This window comes from Dermacentor albipictus, chromosome 3 (genome assembly GCF_038994185.2).
Source record: "Dermacentor albipictus isolate Rhodes 1998 colony chromosome 3, USDA_Dalb.pri_finalv2, whole genome shotgun sequence".
Taxonomy (NCBI): domain Eukaryota; kingdom Metazoa; phylum Arthropoda; class Arachnida; order Ixodida; family Ixodidae; genus Dermacentor; species Dermacentor albipictus.
The window spans coordinates 134,468,823-134,481,466 of NC_091823.1; the positions used below are offsets into that span (position 1 = coordinate 134,468,823).

Below are 12,644 nucleotides of genomic sequence, written 5' to 3' on the forward strand. Positions count from 1 at the left end.
AGCAAGGGCAAATTATTCGACAACTCGAGACACTGGGACACTGAATATGGCAAATCAGCTCTCCGGAAGCCCGTAAGATGTAGGAAAGTGCATGAAAGGGAAAAACCGAGATCCACTCGAATTGTAGCATGAAGCTACGAAGGAAAAACTTACGGGTTTACCAGATAGGAAGCCTCGCAGTTGATTCACTCAGCGCTTTCAGCAACTTAGGAACGGTTGTTCCACACACGGCCAATTTTTTTTGTAAGTCAGAGGAATAAAAAGACTGGTCCCATGCAGCACTGCAAGACGCATCGAAACAACGGAATGAATTTGCGGCTTTTCACTTTTGCGAATACGTGCTGCGGTTTTGTAGTATGTACTTTCTGAAACAGTTGCACGATAAGATTGCTTAATTTTGCAAACGTCTTGTTCCTATGTGGGGTAGAGAAACCTGGCTCAGTCCGTGTTATTTTATAAGAACTGCGCCGAATATGCCGGGCATTAGAAGAAATAAAAGGCAAGGACGAACACTCTACCTGCCCTCAGGCCCACGTCCTTCTGCTTCCTCGTACTCCGTTACGAACGTGCTGCTTGAGCTTGGGGCTGCTTCGCTTTTTTTAGCTAGTCATATATTTACAACTGACCCACGTGCTGCTGTGCGCTAATTCGTTTGAGAATGTACATGACGGCGAAAACCCACATAAAAGTCATGGCTCACGGTGTTTCACCTGGACAGGTGGAATAATAAATAATATATAAAAGGGCTTCACGCACATACGTGCGCGCTTGGGAGGCACCTATCTAATTTCAGTACACGTAAGCCAAGGCCCCTGCAGGTCACAGGAGTTAGAGCTGTAGGAAGTTGGGAGAGGAGCGTTTAGAATGCCGGTGACTTTGTGTGACTGTACAGTAACAATGGGCGTAATGCGCTCTTTAGTGCTAACGCGTGCTTTGACCTCACGCAATAACACTCAAGAGTGCATTTTCATTGAGTGGCGCTCAGCTCTTACACCCTCCCATTAGCCTAACTTTGCCTAACTGTCTTGGATTTCATTTGAAAGCAGATTAGACATGAGATTCGGAGCCGATACACATCCACTGTACGCGTGTACCCATTACTCCGTCGTAACACGTAGCTTACTTTCAGATTATTGCCGCTGCTATCCTGTCGCTGACGAAAAACTATAATTGAAACGCCTGGGAAAAAATATGCGAGACCACTTTCTTCAGATACGCAACTGTTTGTGCACTTAGAAGACGTGTAGCGAAGTCAGAGTTCCGATGACCCGCCCAGAGTCACCGCCCACTCTGGCGTCAGATACAGGGCGCGACGGCGATAGAAACGACGCCCGTTATATGTTTTGCTTGCGCGCACTCCAATTTAAGCCGATGGTGTATAGGTGGCAGGCAATCTGTCTCGGCCGTGTTTTGTTCGATACACGAACGTATCAGCACGGTTGCCAACTTTCAGCTTTGAAGAGTACTTTTTTATTCGAACTCTTTGTCTGAACGAGATGGAAGGGGAAATAGCTTAAAGGGGGCGAGGGAGGGAGGGCGCTACGTTAGCGTAGCGACAGGGCTTGGTCCAGAAGCGATCGATGCGACGGAAGATTGCCGGCACACTTCCCTCTCCTAAGCCGCCGAGTAGAACGTTATTACTCCTGGACTTCGCCAGCGACTACATGTTGTGCGGCTTCTGGGGAGGAAAGCAGCGCTCCAAGCAATCACTAGTGCGGAAGTTTGGCTTAGTTTAAACGCAGGCTGGCGGCAATAAAGCCTAGGTATAACTCGGTTTTCGAAGCTTCGTGTTTTGCGCCATACCACCTGAAATGCGCACCGCGCATCTGTATATTTTGCGCTCCTTTTCCTTTCTACGCATACTTCTGTGCTGTTGGTAAGCCACGCCGATTTCCTCTTTGCCAGCAGAGAGCAGAGAAAGACATGGAGAGGGGGGGGGGGGCAGATAAATACTTGCTAGTTGCTAAGATTGATATGACAACACTTGGTAAATTTGAACATTTTATCTCGACGATATCATTCGTCAAGAGCATTTCTGTTACGCTGCAGCTATTTAGGAGAGTTCCGCGAGAGTTTTCGTGCGGCGGTAAAGGCCGGCGTACTACTGCATGGTAGATATGAATTGTAAAGGCAACGGAAAGTGTGCTGGAGCAACCAAGTGACAGCAAAACGTAGTGATAAAAGATTATGCAGATTATAGGTTACGTGGCGTATATCTCATTCTAATGGGCAACAACTTCAATACCAATATTTTTACTCTATTAGCCGCAATGCCTGTTTCTCACGTTGCCTTATGCCGGTTTCATAATGGAGGCCAGCTCGTAAATTGAACGACGGCGGCGGTGAAAGCTAGCGCCGTGGTGTTGCATGGTAGCCTGCGTGACAGCCGTCACTTACAGAAGACCACGACCATGCTCGAACACTGAAATAACAGCCGTTGCGTTCGAGCCCGGTTATGAGCCAGCAAACAGACCTCTATGCTTTTTCCGAAGAGTCTCAAAATTGGCATTTCTGTGGACAAGTGGATGCCACTTGAAAGGAAAACGACTCTCTCATTAATAGGCATGTCGGGAAAAGACGCTGGTATCAAGAAGGCACAAGGTGCGAATGCCTCGAAGCACCAATCTTTCGTAACTCCAAGTTCGGAATGAACAAAATATTTCGCCTCTCTTGTCACTAACGGCGTACATGAAGGCTGGTGCATCGAGTATATTACATCGTGGATACGTATACATGCTTAAAGATTTGAATAGTAGCTGCCCCTCTTGTGCCTAGGCGTAGCGTTGCCTAGGCGCAGAGTATCGCGCAGCTGGAGAGGCTGTCGAGCACCGTAACGGGAAGACGAATCCTGGACTTGCTCGGGATTCGATATCACGAGGCGCGTGGACTGAAAGAATCACTGCTACCGAAAGTCAGGGACACCATACAGACGGAAAACATGCCGAAGAATATGCACCCGGTGCATGACGTGCAAAGACGTATACGCAGGGCGGTAGCAATCCTCGAGAAGCATGGAAGACAAGAAGGCGTCCTCTTCGTCGATGCAGCGAGGTACCCGCGGCCAGTCGGTGACTCTGATGGCGACGAGGAACGTCGACCACCACCGCCGCTACAAGGGAATGTGCGAGGCGAGCCGCAGTTACCAGCACCACCACCCCTACTCTTACTACGACAACAACGGCAGCAGCAACAACGGCAACATCAACACGGCCGACCGACGGCGGCGGCGCCCGCCTTTTCCATGGCCGTCATAGATACAAAGGGAACGATCCGAGTCACGGCATCAGCGAGGCTGCCGTGGGCCGAAGCAGCGGAAGAGATGGCCATAGCCCTCGCGGTACTCCACGGAGGTGCGGAGGATAGCCTGATTATCAGCGACTCTAAATCAGCGATTCGGAATTACATCAAAGGTTGGGTGTCCGCGGATGTGGCGCGTATGCTCAACGCCCGGGCCGGGGACTTCGGATCCGGCAGCATTACAAACAAGTCCCTCAAGTGGTTCCCCGCGCACGTCGGGGAGCTTGGCAGTAACAGCAACTATGACACCAACATTGCTAACGGCCGAAGACGCAACGACACTCCACCCAACCACAACGAGCGCGCCCACCTCGTCGCGAGGCAGCTTACCCGCCGCGACGTGGTCACCCAGAGGGCAGCCGCTGCCGTTGTTGTGCGGGACCCCAGCGGAGGAGTGACGGCGACGGCGGCTGCCACCCCGTCTGGCGCGGGCGCTGTCGTTACCAATACAACACAAATCGCGGCGGACGGAGCTGGGGATCACGCGGACGCCGACTGCGATGTCAGGGAGTTTCCGGCAACGTACAGAGAGGTGATTGATCACTATCGGAAAGAAAGAAGAAAATATCCACAACCCCACGGGCGTCTAGACAGGTCCCAGGAGGTCGACTTGAGACGGTTGCAGACGGGCACTTTCACCAACCCCTACCACCTGCACCGCCTGTGGCCCGCGCTGCACCCGTCGCCCGGCTGCCCGTGGTGCGAGCACGAACGGGCTGATATGGCCCATGTGCTTTGGGAATGCCAACGCCACGTGGAACAAGGTCAAAGAGGCAGGGGGAATACAACAGCGGAACCCTCTGAAGCGGGGCGCCTCGCTGAGAGATGGCAAGCCGCCCTCCTCAGCGAGGCACCCGAAGACCAGGAGTGGGCCGTCCAGCGGGCCAGGGCCGTTGCCGAGGATCTCGAAAGATCTTCCTCGGGCGATGGTCCACTGGCAGCCTAGCCCCGGGCACCAACATCAACAACTGCTGGACAAATAAAGTTTATTCCTATCCTGATTCACAAAGGAAGCTGCCTACGCCGATATTATTCCAAAGTAACATTAATCGCTTCAGTTTGCGTATTTAAGATCTCCGGGGATTTTTTTTTTCGGGCAATTCCATTAAATTACAAGCACTCGTTTATATTCAAGGTCTCGATCGCAACCGCTGACTTTCCTTCAAAAAATATATCGTATTGTTTTCTTTCCTCTTTAAAGCCTGTCCGTTTATACGTCGTCTGTACTTTGTCCGCGAAGCCAGGCATGGTATTTGTACTCAATTCGAAGCGGCAGTTCAGCTCCGGCTTCTTGTGTCCTTGTCTTCTGTATTGGAAGCATTGGTTGCTAAATGTTTAACTTTCACAGCGAATGTAGCCTGTCACACTTGCGCCAGCTTGTATAACCAAACTGATTATTTCTTTTATTTTTTACTGCTAATTACCTGCAGCGCCCAACAAAAGGCATTATTCTATTCTGTACATTAGATAAGATATTTCAATATCTCGGTGTGCTGCGTTCGTGTAGTGAATCCTGATTTGGCCATTGGCAATTGCCGCGCCTAAATTTTACCGTGGTCAGCAACGTAGGTCAGTGTCAATTTTTGCTCTTGGTGACCGCGGAAAATTGAGGAACCCCAGCACAACGAGAAACCGTTACCCCAGGTCCTGTTTCGCCTGCATGCTGAAATAATCTCCATAATACTAAGCGTCTCTCTCGCTGTCTGAAGAACGAAGTATGTGCTGGCTGTACAGCAGACTAGCGTTGCCTCTTTATTGACATTGATGACATTAGATGTATCTAGTTAAGACAGAAATGAGTTGCCCGCAAACCAACAGTACTGGAGCAAGGATTTGGGTCCGCATTCGCAAAATGACCTTACGCTAAAAGGGCTCGGGCCAGTCAACACCGGTGTAGGACATAGGTGATCAGCCAATGAATAACAGCACTTACAAATGAATAGCTTTCTGAATTTGGCCCCTGAACCCTTGCCCACCAACATTTCTCAAGAAATAGTGGTGCGATGATAGAGAAGACATTCAAGTTCCTTTTTTCCGAAGAGTAGGTGCCACAGATAGGGGAGCTCTTGCATTTCTCGTGTTTCATACATACTATGTGTGTCTTACCTCCTCTCTCTATGCATCAAAATAAGCCACTGCATTCCGTAAACGTTTGTTATAATTTCTAGCAGCAACTTAAAAAGCAATAAAAAATGAACAAAACGACATACGTAATAGGGGGAGTTATTACGAAGAGTGATGGCTGAGTTACCCACAGTATCTAATGCACAATTTGTGCAGATTCAAATGGCGGAGGGCGCCGTAACATCATGCAAATAACAGCTTTTCCACTGCCATCGTTCCGAGCAGCGACAATTGTCGTGAGTCCTTTCTGGCTAGAGTTAGCGAAATATAGAAAGGACAATAAATAAAAAGTGAGGTCGGCCACTCCTCTCCACGTCATTAAGCCCGACGATGGTCCATCGATTTGTGACTTATTACGCTGCTAGTGAGCAGGAACCAGCCCGCGCCCGTTCCGCGAACAGTGCCCGATGTTTCACACGGCCTATTACCGTCACGGCGACGACAGATGCCAGGCGAAGAGAGCTGGAAAGCCTCCCTGTAATTGCGCAGTCGGGATGAAGCTGTAACTAGAGTGGGGCGTCACGAACAGAATGCCTACCTCGTAGAATCATTGCAAATGTCACGCGAGGGTTAATCAAACACTCCATCTGCGTTCAATCATTTGGTCGACGCTGTAACAATACCTTTCTTTCCGACAGCGCTAATAGTATATCCGTGAAAGGCCAGCCTAGTTGACCTCTCTACCTCCCTTCTCTATAGTACTTTATCTGTCTAACAGCCCTCCTCTCGCATGGAACAAATAGGGTAGGCAACAAGCGTGGTAAGCTGCGATTGGCGGTTGATCATTTTAGAATTGCACGAAGTGTAGCGCAACAAGGACAAGAACGTCAGGCAAAAGAAAACACACAGTTGTGTGTGAGTTTGTGCGTGTTGCTTCCTTGGATTGCTTGTTCTAGCTGCACTTCACTTCATGCAATTTGGGACAAAATTCTGCTTTTCATATTATTAGTACCATTCCTGGGTAACTCAAAATATGAGCTTGGCGAGCTTTCGTTTGGTAAAGATTTTTCGGGGGTCAGCCCAAAATGTTATTTTGTTGAATCTGGTGGAGCTTTAGAATATCGAGCCTGATAACCAAAAAATTTATAGTTCTATAATAAAGATATTTGGCAGCGGAAAACTATGTGTTTATTGTATAGGAATGTTATCTCAGGTATACCAATAACAGTCATAACAAAAACCAAAACTGAATGCTGTTCTGCAGTAAAGTGAGGAACGAGCCTCATAAAAAGAGAGTGGGGAAATAATATAGCAGCCAAAGATATGTTTTAGAAACAATATTACACGAAATCAGACCAAGCTAAGTGTATACACTATTTGAAAGCTTCGCATGCAAAACTGCACAGGATCATTTTTTAGTAAAATTTTAATAATACATTTCTTAATTGCAACATTTTCTCCGCTAACCTGAGGCTGAAACCCGTCCCCGAATGACATCAACACGTTATTCCTGATGTAAACTTCGGGAACGTCGAAGTCTATCATTACATATTCATCTCTAGGACAAGTGTCGTTGCTCGCAAAGCGACCGAAGCTCCCTTCGAAGTGGTTTAGAAAGATTGTGCTGGTGGCTCAGGGCCATGGCTTCAGAGCCACTGGCCAGCTGTGGCTCTCAGAGACGACACAAGCTGCGAGTTCCGTTCAAGAGACAACCTGTACTGCCGGAAGCCCCAGACCAACCGGGCTGCTTCCTGTCCGACGTTCCCCGTACTCCAGCCCCAGGCTGGATGGGCGTGGCACGGGAGCGAGAGTCAGGCCCAGAGCCATCGAGGTTGCGACAGTGCGAAGGCCACCTGGCAGTGAACGGCGAGAAGGAAGGGAGTAGTAGGGGTGAACTGGTTCTGGATCCCTGCACACTAGTGGTGATCTCTGTGATCCATCTGGGTGGATCCTACTCGCAAGTTACGTTCATTTTTCTCTTTCCGCACTGTAAGTTGCAGCTCTGCTTCTGAAGTTTTATCTTATGGGAACTTGTCCGCCCATCCCCGTATATATTTAAAGTCAAAACCGCTGCCCCTCGGTCTCGTGTGACATATTCACGAATTAAAAGCGCTTTCCATAAAGTACGCCGTAAATATCCGTTCTCTACAGGTACGAATTTACGCCCCCTGATGCGTGTCACAACCTTTCGAGTGAGTCGTATACCCCTATAACTGATGTCGTGCATTTTAGGCTTCATTTTCGCGTTGTCTGTTTATTCTACGTGATTGGTGCGCAGCGAGGAATCGCCTCTAAGCGTGTTGCCTTCAGTTTTGGTTAGACAGTGCGCCATCGATAAAAAAAGGGTCGCACATAAGCGGTCCCTTTGCTTACACGAATGAAGCTCGCGTGTATAGAGAAGTGATTCCAGCTGATGGTGTCATAATCGAAGCCGCCATAATGAAGCTAATATTTTTTTGCTGATTTCTATTCTTTGCATGCCACCAACTACTCATGACAGGCTCATCCTGGGGATCATATCTGTGGAGCGACACGTGGTCCCTTGGTGAAGCTCAGCAAGAAAACAATTTAAAAGAAAATCACAACAATATCCCAGTGCACGTCTCTAAACATAGCTATTAAAGGTGAGATGAATAAATGAGCACCGTTAGAAGCCCCGGTATGAAGTTCCACAGTGACAATGAAGCTCGCAGTGACACGGGCGTTGTCGTCTTCAAAGTTAACAATTACGGAAGCAAGTTTTTACCGAAACAAGCTTATCGACAGAGGCAACGCAGCAAATAAGCTTCTTTTTCCGGAACCGCGTCTTATTTGATACGTGTTACGCACAAATTGATTCCTGTTCTATGTTCCACCCACTGCTATCATTGTAGAAGGGACGCGGAAGAGGGGGATGACAAGGGGAAAAGATGAAGGAATGGGGCACGAAAGAGCTGGAATCCCTTCACTACGAACAGCGCACGTGCCCAAGCGAATGCGAAGTGACTTCCTGAGGGCACTCCCTCAGGCGTGGACGTAATGCGCGCCAACTCTAGAGTCTAGCCGCTCAGCTGCTACTTTGGACACCGTGCGATACTACAGGGGCAAATTACTCGCCCGAAAGACAAGCGGTAACTGCCTCGGCCATTCCCCTCTAGGCTATTCGGTGCCTTCGTAGCAGGAAAGTTCGGGGGAAAGTGGATTCAGCTGGGTGCAAATTAGGGCGGCCTTTGCACCCCTCTCATCTTGGCACGGCCCTCTTCCTTCAGAGAAAGCGCGAGGACATGCTTCTTTGAGTCATTCCATGTTCTGTACTGTACAGCGTAATCTTCACTGTGGAAAGAATGGACATTTTGAACGTAACTTTCAGTATTTTAGCTTAACAGAGTGATAGCAGTTAGGGATATGGTAAATAAACGGCGGCAAGTATAACCGTGCTCCGAGTAAAGTAGTACAGCAATTCATGTTTGTTGACTATAGACGGCTTCTTTTTATGGCACGTGTTTCCCTGAATTCTGAGTGGGAATCAAATCTCTGCAATAATGACCTATTGGAGATTGCTTTCTCTTTTGTTATGTGATTTCCTCAAAAAAAGAAACACATTTCAGAAGAATTTTTCAAAGATGTTTATACAAGGTACTTTCACTGCATAGTGACCGTGCTCTGTGCTTGAATGTCAAGATTGGACTTTCGTTGCCTTTGAGGTTATTTGAGGTAGTTATTATTATCATATATGATTTTACTGAAAAGTCAATAGGTTTCAAGTTATATGCATGTCATGACTACTTTATTCCAGGAAGTCGCTGAAGTCCACAAAATGCCCATTTTTGTTTCCGCAGCAAATCAGTATTGCGAAGAAAAGATGCTTAATGCTACAGGAAGTCGCCCTAAAACGCATTATGTGGACAGGGCTGTTTTTATAGCATCCACCCTTCTCTGAAATTTCAAAAAAAGCCTCTAGCTTATTTCTTCAAGACGCTTCCGTGTAAATAGCTTCAATCAAAAAAAGATTTCCGTGGTTCAGACTTGCTTGCACCCGTAAGCGCGAGCTTCAGACAAACACACACACCAATACGTTAACTTATCACCTTCTAATCCCGTTGCGAACTCCTTTTACATTTGCGGCTGTAGTAGGCAGGATACTTTCAACTAGCATGACCGCCAGACACTGTTCAAAGGCATTCTTTAAGGCGCTGCGCAGTGCATTGTGCGAGCGGGGAGAGTGGATTAGCAGGTTATATAAGCCGTATCACGTAGTCGGTTTCTTCAACCTTCATTATTAAAGCACCTTTATTGCTTTTTGTATTCATAAATATTGTCTTAAAATCAATTCTGTATTTTCGAAACAGACTATTGCCACCAAAAGTAAAGCCTGCGAGAAAAGCACTGTGTAATGACATCCGATGTTCACATGAACACGTTCAAACAAAAGTTGGTTAATCGTCGTCTTCAAGCTGGCCTGGTATATGACTGGATCGGTGGTTCCCATGGTAGTGTTTCGTTTGCTGGGCATATAGTTGGAGCATAGTGTGCATCTTCATGAATTACGCCTATGTTTTGAGTTGGGAAACATTACACTGTATCAGCTTAAGGTAGAACGCGCAGCGGTATCCAATATTTGTTCGACTGAGTGACCTAATTCATTCCGTTTCGTGATATTCGTATTGCATTCGGTCTACAATGAACGAGATGTGTACCTATTTATTGTAATTTGATGCCTATATCACAGCGCCTGTTCTGCTCTGCTTGACCACCATGTAATTTAAAACGAGGATTCGAGTCTGCGAAGCAGTAACGCTTAGTAGCCCTGAGCTTCGAGAAAGATGAAGCGAAGGGCAACACGATACAGTGAATAAGAAAATAACGCTGTGCGTATTGTCTTTGTTGCATTGATACCTCACAACCAAGTTTAGATGACAACACTTTAAATGAACCCGCCGTGGTTGCTCAGTGGCTATGGTGTTGGGCTGCTGAGCACGAGGTCGCGGGATCGAATCCCGGCCACGGCGGCCGCATTTCGATGGGGGCGAAATGCGAAAACACCCGTGTGCTTAGATTTAGGTGCACGGTAAAGAACCCCAGGTGGTCAAAATTTCCGGAGTCCTCCACTACGGCGTGCCTCATAATCAGAAAGTGGTTTTGGCACGTAAAACCCCAAATATTATTATTATTAACACTTTAAATGAGTCATAATTGGCTGAAGAGTGAGGTACACACTTTCCGTCTTGAAATTCCCGCTGCGTTCATTTCGCAGAAGAAAAATTTGCTCGTGCAAGTGTGGTTGCGTTTGAAATATCTATGGTTGGGCTGTAGGAGCGTGCTCAAAGTATGAAGACGCGGCGTAATTGCCCTTAATTTGCTTAGGTATAACGGTGCGGCTGCCCTCGATTACTGTCGAGCGCAGTTTGCTCTAATGTAAGCTAGAACTACAAAGCCGCCCATGTTACTGAATAATCTAGTGCCCCTGAAGCTGCCAGATCTCCGGTATTTCCTCCAAAAGTTCTTGCGACTGTGTGCCGCTGTCCCCAAATGCGAGCGTAGTCACTTGGCGGAGATTTAGCAACACATTTTCTAGATATCGTTCACCGCTCTATCACGACATGGAGAAGCAGCGTGGTTGGTCCTTAGTAAAATTTTCTGTTTATTGCAAATTTTGCGATAGCAATTATATGGACGCAACCGCCGAAATATGTTTGTCGGTGTTGCCGTGAGCTTACGTATAAAGTGCGATAAGATGCTATCCTGCGCCGTGACGCCTGCGGCAAAAAAGACGTTCCACGTCCGCCGCCAAGGTCTGTGAGTGGGGGCGCTGGCTAACACTCCCAGGGTTCTACTAGTGCACATAAATACCCAAGAAAGTTGATGGGGAAACGCCGCCGCGGTAGCTCAATTGGTAGAGCATCGCACGCGACATGCGAAGGTTGTGGGTTCGGTTCCCACCTGCGGCAAGTTGTTTTTTCATCCACTTTAATTTCCATTAATTTATCATTACTTGATTTCATTTATTAAGCTCATGCAATTTCCCCTATGCTGTGCTTGGGGTCAGTGTTTGTTGGCTTCTCATTATATGACTAATAATTATCGGGTCCCTCGGTTAACCCCCTTTCTTCTCGTTTATTACATAACGAGGGTCTCGAATCCGGCAACATTGATGCCTTCAGGTAGCATATGTGGGTTTGTTGACCAGTTGCCTTCACCCGAAAAAGATCACGTTCTCGTGACGCCTGCGGCAAAAAAGACGTTCCACGTCCGCCGCCAAGATCTGTGAGTGGGGGCCCTGGCTAACACTCCCAGGGTTCTACTAGTACACATAAATACCCAAGAAAGTGGATGGGGAAACGCCGCCGCGGTAGCTCAATTGGTAGAGCATCGTACGTGACATGCGAAGGTTGTGGGTTCGATTCCCTCCTGCGGCAAGTTGTTTTTTCATCCACTTTAATTTCCATTAATTTATCATTACTTGATTTCATTTATTAAGCTCATGCAATTTCCCCTATGCTGTACTTGGTGTCAGTGTTTGTTGGTTTCTCGTTATATGACTAATAATTATCGGGTCCCTCGGTTAACCCCCTTTTTTCTCGTTTATTACATAACGAGGGTCTCGAATCCGGCAACATTGATGCCTTCAGGTAGCATATGTGGGTTTATTGACCAGTTGCCTTCACCCGAAAAAGATCACGTTCTCGTGACGCCTGCGGCAAAAAAGACGTTCCACGTCCGCCGCCAAGGTCTGTGAGTGGGGGCCCTGGCTAACACTCCCGGGGTTCTACTAGTACACATAAATACCCAAGAAAGTGGATGGGGAAACGCCGCCGCGGTAGCTCAATTGGTAGAGCATCGCACGCGACATGCGAAGGTTGTGGGTTCGATTCCCACCTGCGGCAAGTTGTTTTTTCATCCACTTTGATTTTCATTAATTTATCATTACTTGATTTCATTTATTAAGCTCATGCAATTTCCCCTATGCTGTACTTGGTGTCAGTGTTTGTTGGCTTCTCATTATATGACTAATAATTATTGGGTCCCTCGGTTAACCCCCTTTCTTCTCGTTTATTACATAACGAGGGTCTCGAATCCGGCAACATTGATGCTTTCAGGTAGCATATGTGGGTTTATTGACCAGTTGCCTTCACCCGAAAAAGATCACGTTCTCGTGACGCCTGCGGCAAAAAAGACGTTCCACGTCCGCCGCCAAGGTCTGTGAGTGGGGGCACTGGCTAACACTCCCAGGGTTCTACTAGTACACATAAATACCCAAGAAAGTGGATGGGGAAACGCCGCCGCGGTAGCTCAATTGGTAGAGC

At 47.6% G+C, this 12,644-nt stretch overlaps 2 non-coding genes across 2 annotated transcripts; both read left to right on the plus strand.

The window, feature by feature from the left end:
• The first annotated feature begins 11,683 nt into the window (after window positions 1-11,683).
• On the plus strand, window positions 11,684-11,756 carry TRNAS-UGA (transfer RNA serine (anticodon UGA)). The gene has a single exon. It is a non-coding gene; the product is annotated as a tRNA-Ser (tRNA).
• Window positions 11,757-12,151: 395 nt separating this feature from the next.
• TRNAS-CGA (transfer RNA serine (anticodon CGA)) lies at window positions 12,152-12,224 on the plus strand. Its single transcript has one exon. It is a non-coding gene; the product is annotated as a tRNA-Ser (tRNA).
• Window positions 12,225-12,644: the final 420 nt, after the last annotated feature.